General features: G+C 48.2%; 1 long non-coding RNA gene across 1 annotated transcript in view; it reads right to left on the minus strand.

Moving 5' to 3' along the window:
• Window positions 1–715: 715 nt before the first annotated feature.
• Window positions 716–14,598, minus strand: part of LOC144755712 (uncharacterized) — a 146,672-nt gene continuing 132,789 nt past the window's right edge. Inside the window, exon 4 of the long non-coding RNA XR_013594958.1 lies at window positions 716–1,102. This is a non-coding gene — a long non-coding RNA (uncharacterized LOC144755712). The remainder of the gene's footprint in view (window positions 1,103–14,598) is intronic.

A 14,598-nucleotide genomic window follows, 5' to 3' on the forward strand; every position in this document is an offset into this window, starting at 1 on the left:
TCATACCTGGTTGGGTGGCAAAGTGAAAAAGCACACACTATCAGAAAAGGTCTATTTATGTTAAGAAGAGCTGAGTTGGTATTGCAGAATATGAGAAATATTGTGCTTAACAAACGCGACAGACACACTTTTAAGAGTTATACAGAACTCACACAAATTAGCACCTCAAATATAAACTGTGGTTAGAAAGGTTTGAGAAAATACTTTAAAAAATAGGACCTGATCTACAATTTGGCAGACGGAGCGTCGTTTCTCCGTCATGGCATAACAGACCCGCCTTCCATATCCCATAGTTGGGGTTTGGCCTGACGGACAACCATCTGCCATACCGGAGGAAGGACAATCGGCTATCCTCAGTCCTTCATTTTCAGTCCACCGTCATCGGACGTCATGCCATCAACGTTGGAGATCTGTCTGCCATTTCTAGAGTTGTCCAACGTCAGAGTGGAACAGAGGTACTCTCAAGATGGAGGACAATAATGTCTGGCAGGGTTTCCAATGGCAGACACATCCGCCAAAGTTACACACACAGTTACACACAACTGCTCAAAATCAACTCATTATGTAAGAAAAAGGGCAACTCAATATTCCATTGGAACCTGTGTATTAGATAATTATACTACATAATGATTCATTTGGAAACATTTTTCCACTTAAACTATAGGTTTTATTTGCATGAAACAACTACATATCTATTTTGTACAAGTAGCATGAGTCTATCTTTGTAAAAACATAATTGCTTAGGCGCAAGTCCCTATCAGAAAAAGGAATTAACAAAACATTTTAAGACAGATGTTGTCTAGTAAATAGCTAATCAATAAAACGGGTAAGCCAAAAATGCATATTTCAGAAACCAAAAACTTTTGATGAAAGTAAGGGTGCTCAAAGTGAAAAAACAGTGCAGTGCTGGTGTAGAGATCTGTGCTGTGCTGAAAACAGTGCAAAATGCAATAAGAGAACAAAATCTATCTGTCTTGGCATTTTATATGCCTAGTCATGTAGAAAGATGTACACAGATTTCAATCCAAAGCAATTTCCGTCTAAGTTTCGTCTAACTGTTGCTAAATGTGCTGGAGTCTTCCTCAGGACTGTAGGATGCACCCTAGGGGAACACAAATGATAACATTACTTTGTAATTGTATTGGTTGAATACAAATAAATCAAATATGCCTCTAGTGACTGGTGTAAAAAACAAACTTACCTATAACTTTGGTGACCTTGAAAGTACTAGGGGCCATATGTATCATTATTGGAGATAGTGATTACCTGATTGTGATTTCCTGCGAATTGCAATTAGGTCATCACTATTCCTAGTGTATGAAACTCAATGAGTTTCATTCAGCCATTCCCAGTGGCTTGCTATTGACTTACCTCATTAATATTCATGAGGTAGGACGCAAATTGCGGCCCATTTGGGATTTGCTAAAAACACAAGGCTGGTGGCCTCATGGGGACAGCAGACCACCATGTCTCTGTTTGCTTTTAAATAAAGCAATGTTTTTTTTAATGCAGCCTGTTTTCCTTCAAGTAAGACGGGATGCGTTTAAAAAAGAATAATGAAAAGTTTTCTTTCCAGTTTTTAGAGCAGGCAGTGGTTCTTGCGACCACTGACTGCACTCAAAAAATGTTTTCGCCACCATTCAGAAATGGGTTACCTCCACTTGAAGTATGTGGCAAAATGACAATGTTTTGCGACCGCATTTCAGTCGTAAAACCTTCATACATAATGCTGCGTTTCAGTATTAGGTAGGGATGCCCTAAACACGTCCCTTCCTAATACCAAAGCGGAATGTATTCGCAGTTCCAAATTGTGATTTGTAACAAGTTACCGAATCACAAATTGGAATTCATACATACCTAAATTCATTTTACCGGTCACAAACGACCTGATTCAGCAAATTAGGCTGTTTGCGAACGGTAAAATGCATGATACATAGGCCCTTGGAATCAAAAAAGGAGGTAATAGTTACCACATTCCCCAAATTTACGGCAAAAATACTGGTTTTAAATATATTTTGTGAATAACAATGTGTGAATAAGATCAATGCTCTTGTAAATTTTTTATGTGTAAAGTTCTTGGTTCTGCGACTTTGCGGCGGTGGTTTTTCCCCTAATTATAGATTTGCCAAATTTGATACATAATCAATTAGATGCTACATAATCTACAGATTTTAACAACATTTTTTATTTGTACTTTAAACAGATCAAACGTTATTAAAAACGCTGTTAGCGATACCTGCTACAGCACAGTGGAAATCCTTTTGCAAAGGTTAACTGGTCAACTTTCAGTTTCTTATTTCGATATTTGGGTGTTAAACTGGCTTTAATGTGGTGCAACCTTTTGTCCGGACAGCATTATTAAATATAAAAATGCCAAAATAAATAAGTACAACTATCACCAAAGGGCTGCATCATGCCACATAGTTTGCCTTTTGTTGCCACCTAATTTAGTCATCCCTGTCGCATAATTTGGTCATCCCCTGTTACAAAATTCCAGTGGCCCTGCCTATGAAAGTCAGAAGACCTTGTTGTGATCTCTATGTGGACATATTTTCTGATGGAAACACTGCTCTCACAATTATATCTTTAATGTTTTGGTTACACTCTATAAGGGGCTCCTATTTGCATGTATTACATCTGTGACCAGGGCCAGTTTTTGTTCACAGTTTTTTGATGTCACTACTGTAGATGTTGCAGGTGCTGACACAGAGCAGTATATCATTCCTCATTCTTCTGTTACATGGAGCCAGTAGTTCTTCATGTGGGCAAGCCATGCTCTTTGTCTTGATTATTTAAGCAATCTAATGGAATAACCTCTTTCTCTTAAATGTGTGATCAAAATTTCAAATTGAATAAAGAAGAACAAGTTACGTACCTTCGGTAACGCGTTATCGGGTAGAGACTATCTAGCTACAGATTCCTCACCTTAGAATATTTCCAGGTGTCAGACTGGATCCAGAACTTTTTTAGCAATCCCTCTAGTGCACCAGTAGTTGGCATCATTCAGCTCTGCGTGCCTTTGTTGGTGTCGTCCACACAGGACGTGACCAGCATGGTTCTTATGTAGGCCCAACCCAAGCACACTGACCTCCAATTCGTGACTATTTTTTCCATATCAAAAGCACAGAGTCAAGCTGAGGAGGAATGTCTAGTAGCCTGTGAGGTTCAAAAGGATGTCTGGATGTGAGAAGACAGTTTGCAGAACAGGAGCGATTACTTCAAAATCTCCTGATCCAGTCTGACACTTGGGAATATTCCAAGGTATGGAATCTGCAGCTAGAAGTCTCTATCAGATATCCTCTTTTAATAGTGAACTGTGACAGAATCACAAAAATTGAGTACATGCAGATGGATTTATGAAATCAGGATTGACTAACAATTATATTGAAAAAGGGAATTTCCAGACTTTCTTTAGGAAAGTGCTTTCATACGAAGGGCATGTTGCTGACAACCAGAGAAGTGAAAGGCAGTGAGTGATTGGCAAGGAAATATCTCAATGCAGAAGACACATTCGGATCTTCAGCATCAGAAAGGGGAGTATTCTTTGTATGTTCATTTGAGAGAAGGCTGTGCAATGCATCTTTCTTAGGGCTCCTTATCTGCCCTGATGTGAGATTTTATGGCAGGAGGACGACTGACTCGTATATAACCTGCCATGTTCACTTTGTGCATTTTAAGTGTTTGTAGTGGTCAATTTAATTGTTTTATTGCTCACATTTAAACGTGATATTTCCTGTGAAAAATAAATGTCTTCATTTAAAAGATTAAAAGAAGAGGAATTATTGGCTGATATTGTGTAAATGCATTTAGAGAGTCTGAAAGTCATTGTCAAAAACTTTGAAAGTGGCTTGCGTAATTTCTTTATCATTTTCCCTTATTCTGTTGCATGTGCGGACGAGAGAAAAATCCAAAAACCAACAGAAACTCCCAATGGGGGCCTTGAGGCAGGGGCATATGCTTTCCAGAGCCATACAGGGAACCTTTTCCACCTCAACATACTTCCAGTTTCTTCAGACCTAGTCCCTTTGTTATGTGCATTTTATGAGGATCGCCTTTGCAGGACAGCGCCTGAGTACGTGGTATTTCACCATCTTGCCTCCAAAGCTGTGCTGTAGTGAAAGAACATATGAGGACACCCTCAGGGACGCACCCTGCAAACTAGCTACTAAGAAATTCCTTTGATCCTGAAGACCAACCATAAATTTACAGAAAATTGTAGAATTTCAGTTTTGGCCTCCGCACTGTACAATGCACTTCCTTTATGACAGAAGGTCGCTATTCGATCTAAAATCTTCTTAGCGAGGCCCTTAAAACTGTCTTAAATAGAGTTCTCTTCCCTGGTTACGGTGCTTAAAAAATGTAATTGTTATTCTGGTTGATTTTTGCTCTATAACCTGCTTCTGAAGGATCATGGAGGCAATTTGCTTTGCCGTTTGAAGGATATAAATATTAAAATGAAACCATATCAAAATTTGACCATGTCGGGCACTTAGAGTTGTTCTAGGAAAATATGGTACTTTTTTTCGGTCTCCAAAGAAACCAAAACTATGCATTGTTTGCTACCTTCAGGATATCATTAACTAGTCAAGCAAACCCCTGCGGTAAGTGACCCACAGCAGAGAACATACTCCATGGTGCAGTTACAGAAAACTAGTCAACATTGATCAAAATCTGTCTAGCTCAGTGCAAGGCATGCATCTTTTGATACAGCTGCTAGCCTCCCAAGCATTACGGTACTTGTACTTCACAATGTTCTCAGTCAAACATTGGGGAAGTGGGGTGGCTTACAATATGTGCATAATCTCTGTAAAATACCTGTTAGAAAGGGGGGTCTCTAGTTGGCCATGACTATCCAAATAGGGACCCTTCTTCCTAAGTCAGGGCAAGTAGGCCACCCCTTTTGAAAACCCCTTCTCCACCCTGTGGTAACGTAGCACAGGCAGTTAGGCCTATCTCAGAGGCAGTGTGAAGCATTTATGACGACGTACAATAAGGCAGTAATGATGCCACAAAAGGACACAACTCAGGTAGGTATAGAAAAATAATATCTTTATCTAACAATTTAAGTCAAAACTCTCAAAGCGTTTCAACAACTACAATTCACGTCAACCTGTAGAGACTCAAAAAGACAATAGGGTATTCACTAAAGCGTGACACTGACTGAGTTCAGGGCCGGGGCCTACGCGACCCGGTGCACACCAGATACCTGTCGTGGAGAGGGGACCCAGCACGCAGCTTCTCGAAGAAGCGGAGACGGTGACAGGTGGACTCCCAGCGACCACAGGTCTTAGGGGCTGAGGTCCGCAGCGTGCACCCACAATGATTGGGGCACTCGGGGACAGGCGGGTGGTCAGCGGCAGCAGCACGCGGCTGCGGCGGACCGGGCTGGTGGTGGCGATGACTCTCGTCGTGCAGCTCCGTGGTGGGCTCACAGCAGCAGCAACTCTCTCTTAGCTGCGGCGGCCCACAGAACGGTATGGACATTCCTCAACAAGGGTGGCAAGGTGGGGGAGCACTGTGGCAGCAGCTCTCTTCAACTGCAGCGGCCCACAGGACAAATCCAAGAATGGCTCAGCAGCCACAGCTCTCTCATAACTGCGGCAGCCGGCGGGACAGATTACGATGAGGCAAAGTAGCAAAGGGTGAGGGCGCTCAACGGCCACAGCTCTCTCTTGGCTGTGGCGGCCCTCGGGAAAAATCACGATGATGCAAAATAGCAAGGGTGCGGACACTCACCGGCTACAGCTCTCTCTCGGCTGCGGCGGCCCATGGGGCAAATCCCGATGATGAAAAGTAGCAAGGGTACGGGCACTCAGCGCCTACAGCTCTCCCTTGGCTGCGGCGGCTCATGGGGCAGAGGATGGTCTCGGCCCGGCTGGCACAATGGTGGACGCTCAGCTGCTACAGCTCTTTCTTAGTTGCAGCGGTCCACCCAGGTTCAGCAAAGGACTTGAAGGTACAGATTCCGGCTGGCTCTCAGCGACAGCAGCTCTCTCTTAACTGCAGTGGCCCACACAGGTTTAGCAAAAGGTTCAAGGGTTCAGAGTTAGGCGGGCTCTCAGCGGCGGCAACTCGCTCTTAGCTGCAGCGGCTCGCACAGGTTCAGCGAAGGACTCGAAGGTGCAGATTCCGGGGGCTCTCAGCGGCGGCACCTCTCTCTTAACTGCAGCGGCCCACACAGGTTTAGCAAAAGGTTCAAAGGTTCAGAGTTAGGTGGGCTCTCAGCGGCGGCAACTCGCTCTTAGCTGCAGTGGCCCGCATAGGTTTAGCAAAGGATTCAGAGGTTTAGAGTCAGGCAGGTTCTCAGCTGCGGCAACTCTCTCTTGGCTGCAGCGGCCCGCACAGGTTTCAGAAGATCCCAGGCCGCAGTCCTCACAGTAGGACTAGATGCTACGGAGTACTTGACGGAGGCCTCACCTGCAAGTGGAATTCCTCGCACAGGAATTCCGACGGCTGACGGGGTGAAGTCTAATGTCCCTGAGACGCTGCAGGAGGCGCTCTCGATTTAGGCCCTCGGGTAGTTTCTTCGGCAAGCTTGGTGAAAGTTTCAAAGTTCTTTCCTCTGTTCACTCGGGCAGAGTTTCTTCTTGACTTCCAGAAGAAACACACTTGGCCACTGTTCATGCACAGCATTTTATACCTAAAAAGTCTTTGTTCTCTAAAGTCACAAATCACTGACTCCGGTCAGAACCAGTTCGGTGGGGTCAGGGAGCACTTGGTTTACGAGGTGGCATCCTTCCTTTTAGGAATGAGGGGGCCTGCTATCAGACACCCAGTGGGAGGTGGAGCCTTCATTCACCTTGCCAGGCACTGCCCTACTCGGATCAAAGGGTCATCCCTCCACACGCTCTAAATACCGATCTCTCTCTCCAGTCAGGTCTGACCCAGCTGGCCCTCTTGCTCCAATACCAGACGACCAATACACACATTCGCAACAGCCGGCAGTTAAGCAGTAGGCAAGAAATACAGCGTTTTCAGGAAAGGCATTTAAAAACATGTGATATCTAAACGGTCCTTATTAAAAGGCGGTCCTCAATGTCCTGAGCATAAGCATATCAAACTCAAGGTTTCTGGGCCTGGATAGGGTGATAGAAAGTATTCCTTGGCGAACAGGCTACACAGATGTAGGTATTAGGTGGAGAAGTGTGGCTCACTGGTTAGAGCGGCAGACTCTGAAGCAGAGATCAGGCCTGGGACCAGGGTTCAAGTCCCGACGAGGCAGGGTCTTGGGCTCAATGTCCGCGGACTCGATAATTCTTGCCTCAGCGCCTACTCTAATCATGGGTCCCACGCTGCAACTCTGGGCAATAGCTTGCTTAATCTCCACAACGGTCCCTACAACACTGGGATGCCTGGCTTCACCTTGGGGGTGCCCAGGAGAGGCATCTCACAGGGAGAGCCAGGAAGGGTTCCACAGTGTTATGCAGCACCGGGACGCCCCGTTGGGGCAGCTGTGTACTTTACAAAATACACTACATTTACATTTACACATTATCCTTATTCACACAGTCATTTTATACAGTGAGCATTCGTGCTGTGGCACTGATTAGCAGTGGCACTGCGCCCAAAACGTCTACATTCAGCCAACATACAAGACAGGAAGGGTAGAGGGGAAGGGAGACCTACGCCAATGATGCCAGGTCTAACAATACCCTATAGTTCTTACCAGTCAAGTACTGATCAGTAAGAACTAGAAATCTTAGGCATATTTCATTTATTAGCTGCTTTCCATACCACAAATAAAACCCACACAGCACTTTAAGCCAAGCCATGTTATCAGTTATACGATTACAAATATTAAGAGTCCCAAACAAAGCAAACCATGGAGAACATAATACCGTAATACTTTGAATAATTGTTACATGAGAAGGTGCTATGAAAATACAGATATAAATATATTAAAGAACCACGAATACAAAAAAGCAGCATAAAAATAATGTAAAATATTGTGACTATATGGATGTATGTCGTTACCACGCATACTTTTTCAACGCATGACTTTACCACGCAACTTTTACAACGCAAGTCGTTACAATGACTTGCGTTGGGGGGCGCTGGATAGTGAATAGTTTAATTTACTATTCCAACTCCAGTCCCCGTGGATAGTAGGGAAGGTCTTGGATAGTAAATTAAACTGTTACCTATCTTAGAGCGCCCCCCAGCGCAAGCGCAAGTCATTTGAAAATGTAAATGCTCAGAATAGTAAACCCTTGAGAGTGGTGCAGCACTTACAGGATACTTAGCTTTGCAGCAGTACTCATTGTAAGTACCTCATAGGAAGATAATATCCTGATGCCTGGAGAGATGGAGTTTCAGGCCTTGGGGGGCATTCCTGGAGAAGGATTGCTTCAGTGTTTTTGTCCTCTTTTGAGAAGAATTGGGTTTGAGTTCAGGAGATGTTTCTCACCACCTGAGATGGCCAATTTCTGGGTTGGAAGGGTTGAGGAGTGAAAGTAAAGAATATTGTGGGTAATAAAGGCAAGTTGATAGATACTTACTTCCTCAATGGGATCTAGGTAACTGTGATTGAGATTTTTATAATCCCTTGTTTAAAACCCTTTTCTGGAATGAAGAGTTTCAAACTGTGTTAAAGCCTGAGCTGTTGTTGTGGCCATTGAGCTATCCGTTCTTGCAGATTCATATTATTGTCCAAGAGGAAGTCACGCCATTTGGTGTATTCCACAATGGGGAGGTGGCATTGATGCTCCTAAGCGCACACTAAGCCACGCTTGGACCGGGACAGTACGATTTGGGAGCGAGAACAGAAGGAATTATGTTTTAGATGAATGGGGTTTCAGGTTGTGCACTGTAAAGCATAATTTTATATCTGCTAGAACCTGTACTGCTATTTCAATGTCATTAGGGAGGAACATTTCGGATGCTGCCAGCATAACAATGGTATGACGTTTGAGTGTTTCATGAAGACAGAAATGGCCTACTATGTGACAGATTTATTTATTTATTGAATTTATATGGCGTACAGCTACCCGGAAGTTACTTACCTTCTGTAACGATATATTTGTAAGAAACGTTAGCTAGTTATAGATTCCTTACCTTAGAATTACTCCCAGGTGTCAGACTGGATCCGGAAAGTTTTTTTGTCAGCAGTACCTCTGCGTGTCGGAAGGTGGCGTCAGTCAGCTCCGCGTTCGTCGTCGGCGTTGTGGTCGCCGGGATGATGTCGCAGCAGCTACTTAGATGCCGCCCTCGCATGCTGATGTCAGTTCTGTAAATTACTTTCTGCACCGGAAACGCATAGCCATACAAGACACTGACCATTGGTGCACAAAACTAGGGCCCTGAAAGAATGACCTTAACCCTAAAAATCAGTTCGCAGAACGGGGAGAATGGGTGGGTCGGTAAGGAATCTATAACTAACTAATGTTTCTTACAGATACATCGTTACCGAAGGTGAGTAACTTGTGCATCTGAAAGAAACAAGTTAGTTATAGGTTCCTAACCTTAGAATAGATACCCCAGCGATACCAACCCCAGTGGTGGGTCTGCAAACCAAGATCCCACCAGAAAATCCTGGAGAACAGAACGACCAAAGAAGCCATCACTCCAGACTTGGCTGTCCAGGCAGTAGTGTTTGGTAAACGTTGCCCATGTGGCTGCCTGACAGATGTCATGTAGAGGCACTCCCCTTCCCAAGGCAGTAGTGGCTGCTGTCGCCCTGTTGGAATGAGCGTGTAGCCTGACTTGAGGTTTATTTTTAGCTAAAGTGTAACAAGCCTTAATACACAAGATGACCCACCTAGAAATGGTGCTTTTGTGTACTGCCCAACCCTTCTTTGCAACCACGTAACCAACAAAAAGTTGATCATCCACCCGGAACTGCTTTGTGCCGTCCAGACAGAAGGAGAGCGCACGTTTTGGGTCCAGACGGTGGAGCCTCTATTCTTCCTTTGAAGGATGCGGAGGCAGAAAGAAGGTGGGCAAAGAGATGATCTGCCTGATGTGGAAGGCAGTGATCACCTTAGGAAGGAAGGACAGGCGGGTCCGAAGAACCACCTTATCCGGATGAACAGACAGGAAAGGAGGCTTAGAAGAAAGAGCCTGGAGCTCACCCACCCTTCTAGCAGAAGTGATAGCTACCAGGAAAGCAGTCTTAAGAGTCAAGAGACGCAAAGGAATGTTGTGAAGTCGCTCAAAGGAAGCGCACATTAAATAGGTCATTACAAGTTTCATGTCCCACTGAGGGATAACAAAGGGGATTGGAGGAAAAAGATGCGTTAAGCCTTTTAGGAAACGGTTAACAACCGGAGACCTGAAAAGAGAAGGCTGATCTGGCAACCGAAGGAAGGAAGAGATGGCTGAAAGATAGCCAATAATAGTCCCCAGAGCAGAGCCCTGCTGGGCTAAAGAGAGAAGGAACAGAAGGACTTCAGAGAGAGAGGGGCAGAAAGGGGATCCACAGCCTTTGCTGTGCACCATGCCACAAATGTATTCCATCTGCAGGCGTATACCATCTTTGTGGAGGGACACCTGGCTACTAAGATTACTTCACAGACTTCGGGAGGCAGGTTGAAAGGCATCAACTGCTACCGCTCAATTTCCATGCAAGGAGGTGTAGACTGGACAGGTTCGGGTGGAGGACCGTCCCCAGCTGCTGCGACAGAAGATCCTCCTGAAGAGGCAGTCTGATCGGAGGATCGATGACAATGTTGAGCTGCTCGGGATACTAGACTCTTCGTGCCCAATCCGGGGCCACAAGAATGACTTGATCCCGGTCACGCTTGATCTTCTACAGCACTCTGGGCAGAAGTGGTATAGGCGGAAAGGCATACAACAGACCGCAACTCCACTCATGACGAAAAGTATCGCCGAGCGAGTGCCGCCTTGGAAATTCCAACGCGCAGAATTGCTGACATTGCGCATTCTCTTATGGCGAATAGATCTAACCAAGTCTCTCCCCACTGTTGAAAGAGACTTTGCACCACCTCCGAGTAACGGTGCCATACGTGATCCAGCATGCACCTGCAGCTGAGTTCGTTCGCCCTGGCATTCAGAGAACCTGCCAGGCGTCGAGCCACCAAGGAAATGCCTTGATGTTCCAGCCATGTCCAGAGGCAGAGGGCCTCCTGACACAGGGTCCACAACCCCACCCTACCCTGTTTGTTACTATACCACATGGGGGTGGTGTTGTCCGTGAACACCTGCACTACTCTTCCCTGGACAGAGGGAAGGAATTCCTTCAGTGCAAGATGAATCGCCTGGAGCTTCAGAAGGTTGATGTGAAGCCCGGACTACGCCGGAGACCAGAGGCCTCTGATCTCCGCCTCTCCCATGTATCTGCCCCATACCAGAAGGGAGGCATCCGTCACCGCAGTGTGGTCTGGTTGGGGAAGGGAAAGGGTTCTGACATTGACCCAATCCTGGTTCGTAAGCCACCACTGCAGCTGTGGAGCGGTGCCCTCCGAGATCTGGACGCAGTCAGACAGATTTCCCTGATGCTGCGCCCACTGGAACTTCAGGTCCTACTGCAGCGCCCGCATATGCCATCTGGCATGATCTATCAACAGGATGCAGGAGGCCCTGAGGCCCAGCAGCCTCAGAGTCATTCTGACCAAAACACGGGACAGAGGCTGAAAGATCGGAATCATAGCCCGAAAATCCTAGACTCACTGTTCGGGAGGATAGACCCAAAACCGTGTTGTGTCCAGAGCAGCTCCAATGAAGAGGAGCTTCAGAGAGGGAATCAGGTGCAACTTCGGCACATTGATGGAGAACCCCAGTATATGCAGCAGGTCGACCGTAGTCTACAGGTGGGAGACGACTGCCCGGGGTGAGCCCACCTTCAACAGCTAGTCGTTGAGATAGGGGAAGACTGAAACCCCTGATCTGTGCAGATGAGCTGCGACCACCGCCTTCACTTTCATGAACACCGGAGGGGTGATGGTAAGGCCAAAGGGGAGCACGGTAAATTATATAAATGCTTGTGGCCTACCATGAACCGTAGGTAACGCCGGTGGGCCGGCAAGACCGGGATGTGAAAATAAGCATCCTGCAAGCCCAACACTACCATCCAGTCTTGCAGATCGAGGGCAGACAGGACTGAGCAAGCATCAACATTTTGAACTTCTCCTTCCGGAGGAAGCAATTGATGTCCCTGAGGTCCAAGATAGGACGCAGGCCCTTATCCTTCTTGGGAACCAGAAAGTAGTGGGAATAACAACCAACCGAGTTCTGGGACTGGAACGTGCTCGATGGCTACCTTGGCCAAGAGAGGAGTAACTTCCTGCTGGAGAAGGGCCAGATGATCCTCCGACATGCAGTGGTATCGTGGTGGCATGGCTGGAGGGGTAGTCTAGAAGGGGAGGGAGTAGCCCCTACGGACTATTTGCATAACCCACCAGAGGGTGCGCCAGTGGGGGAGGTGTTGGCGAATCCTGCCGCCCACTGCCGTTTTGATGGGCCTGAAAGGTCGGACTAGGAGAGTTTGGAGGCTTCTGCAGAGGGGGGTTGGTGGACTGGCCCCTGGACCTCGCCGGTTGTTTCGACGTCCCCGGGCGCGCAAAGGCTGGGTAACGTGCTGCGGCCTGTGGCTCTGGGTGGGACATAGCGGGGAACCACAAAAGGGGCGAAAAGCAGACTGCGCCAGACGGAGAGGCCCATGGACTTGGCCGTAGCCCGTGAGTCCTTGAAGCACTCTAGGGTGTTGTTTGCCTTGTCGCCAAAAAGGCAACGGCCATCAAAGGGCATGTCCATCAAGGTGTCCTGGACATCCCCTGAAAAGCCAGTGGACCTCAGCCAGGTGTTGCGGCGAAGCGCTACCGACGTTGAAATGGTCCTGCCCGGAGAGTCGGCGGTGTCCAGCCCACAACGTTTTGTAAACTTTGCTGCTTCTCTCCCGGCGGTGACAGCCTGGGAGAGCACTGCCTGGGCCTTCTCCGGCCACTGAGGCAGCACTTGCGCCAACCTAGCCCACACAGAGTGCGAAAATCGGCCCAAGAGACATGCAGTGTTTAAAGACCGCAGTCCTAAACTGGCGGAAGAGAACATTTTCTTGCTAAGATGGTCCCGCTTCTTGGATTTCCATTCCGGTGGAGCGGTAGGGAAGGCGCTCCTGGAGGTGGAGGCTTGGACCACCAAGCTCTCTGGGGTGGGGTGTTAGGAGAGGAAAGAGGGTCGCCGGAGCCAGGTGGTGGCGTCGGGTGATTATCCTCTCCACGGGAGCCCCTGTGTTGGGCCTGGGCCACGTGCCGAAAAGGATGTCTGTGAGGGCCTCATTAAATGGCAACAGGGGCTCCGAGCTCGCTGCCGATTGAAGCACCTCAGTCAGGAGCTTAGTCCTGACTGCCACCGTAGGAAGCTCGAGGTTGACGGCCTCAGCCACCCTATGTAACACCACAGCGTATGACGCTCCCTCCTCTGTAGCCACGGTAGGAGGAGACAACATGCCGAGGTCCGGTGAAGTGTCAAGACCACTGGCATCCCCCAGGTCCTCTCTCCAGTCCTGTTCAATATCTAGCCGGTCAGTTAAAGGGTCGCCTGACCCCTCCCAGTCCTCCTCACCATCCTCTGGCTGCCACTCAGGCTGAAAAAGGCCAGGGTGGAACACAGTGACTAAAGTACCCATCGGCACCTGATCCGGCGTCAGCTGACCCCGGTCCGGCTCCGTGTCCACGTCGGGATGGAGGCTGGGGTCGACGCCAGCTGGGAAGCTGACCGGCGCAGAACGCGGTAGTGGTGCCAGAAGGCAGTGGCACCAGAGGAGGCATAGTGGGGTGAACAGGTGCCGATCCAGATCCAGGCCTGGATCCAAGGGGGGCCTGGGGCCCTGGATCCGGCGGCGGCAAAGACCTAGGCCCTCCAACCGAGTCTGTGGGGCCTGAAGGCGCGCCGGCGGTGTCGGTTTGCCCAAAGATGGTATGCATCGCCTCGTAGAATGAAAAATGCTGGGCGGGGGTTGCTCCCAGTCCCGGAAAGGGAGGGAAGCTCATAGTCGACCCATCTGGCTCCGTACACGGAGCTGCGGAAGGGGCACCACCTGTAGGCCTCGTTGGTTTGGCCGACCGACGAGAAGAAATCGAAGAGTGACGATGCTTCTTCGACTTCCCATGCTTCAACTTACCCGACCCCGAGTGCGAAGACTTCAATGACTTGTTGGAATGGCCATGGCTCCGGGACCGGTCCCTCGACTTCCCTCTTGATCTGGACCTCGAACAGCGTGGAGCCGTCTATCTGTGTTCAAGCAGCTGTTGGGACCGCTCCCGCAAAGCCTTCGGCGTCATCAAATGACAGTCGGAGCACGACTAGGGGTCGTGGTCACGCTCCAGGCAAAAGAGGCACACGCGGTGCGGATCCGTAAACAACATCAGCCTGGTACAGGAACTGCAGGCATTAAACCCGAGCATCCCTCGTGCACCTGCTCGGAGTCGAAGACTCAGAACAAGAAGTCGACAAAAGTCGAGAAAAACGTAGTCAAAAAATGACTGAGGTACCGCTCTTCCTGGATCTGCGCTGGCTGGCACGGAAAAGAAAGAACTGGCATCAGCGAGCGAGGGCGGCATCCAAGTAGCTGCTGCAATGTCATCCTGGTGACCACGATGCCGACGACGGACTCGGAGCCGACCGACGCCACCTTCCGCCACG

This window comes from Lissotriton helveticus, chromosome 5_1 (assembly GCF_964261635.1).
Source record: "Lissotriton helveticus chromosome 5_1, aLisHel1.1, whole genome shotgun sequence".
Lineage (NCBI taxonomy): Eukaryota > Metazoa > Chordata > Amphibia > Caudata > Salamandridae > Lissotriton > Lissotriton helveticus.